This window comes from Lipophrys pholis (assembly GCF_963383615.2).
Source record: "Lipophrys pholis genome assembly, chromosome: 11".
NCBI lineage: Eukaryota > Metazoa > Chordata > Actinopteri > Blenniiformes > Blenniidae > Lipophrys > Lipophrys pholis.
This window is the reverse complement of record NC_137631.1, coordinates 15,784,111-15,784,892: the sequence shown is the minus strand read 5'-3', so window position 1 is coordinate 15,784,892 and position 782 is coordinate 15,784,111.

Here is a 782-nt window from a genome sequence, read left to right as displayed (position 1 = left end):
GAACTCATGGAGAGCAAAGAGAGGAGGGAGATCAAGGGGGGGGGGGGGGTAATCTAGAGCAGGAAAAATACTCCACAGGCTCAGGATGGGTGACAGTGTGCTCATGCCATCTTTCACTGAGGAGAACGTCTTGGAGGACGAGCCTCTGAGAGAGTTGGGAGGGTGACAGGAAGGAAGGATAGAGAGATGAGGGAGTGAGAGAAAGAGGGAGAAAGAGAGTCTTCAGCCGGCGTCCTCTCCTTTTTTTTAGTCTTGCGCTTTGTAATCCCTTCCTTGTTATTCATTCAGCGGCCTCTTGCTCGTTTGCTGTATAATGATCTGTTTTTCAGTGCCTCTGTTCTCTTTTCTGTCTCTATTCTTGCTTTATCCACCCTCCTTTGCCTCAGTCCCACCACTGACTGCTCAGCTCAGCGAGCACAGAGGAGGAGGAGGAGGAAAGAGGAGGGAATAAGGAGGAGGGAAGGGAAGCAGGGAGAGAAAAAGAGGGAGAAATGGAGGGAGGAAGGGAAAACGAGGGGAGGAGAATCATAAGACAGATGAGTGAGGAAGAGATGAATGAGTTTATGTTTGTGTGGAGTGCGCGCGTGCTTGTGCGTGTGCGTGAAATGTGAGGAGAGGAGGAAGGATGATTTAGCTGGTGCATGTGTGTGTGCATAAAAAGATTGAGAGAAAGAGAAAGAGGGAGGAAGAGAGAGGCGAGAGGGTGTTGATGCAGTTCTCATTATCAGTAGATTGGACTGGTGCCTGAGTGACAGCTGATTCATCATGGGAGAGAGAGGAAG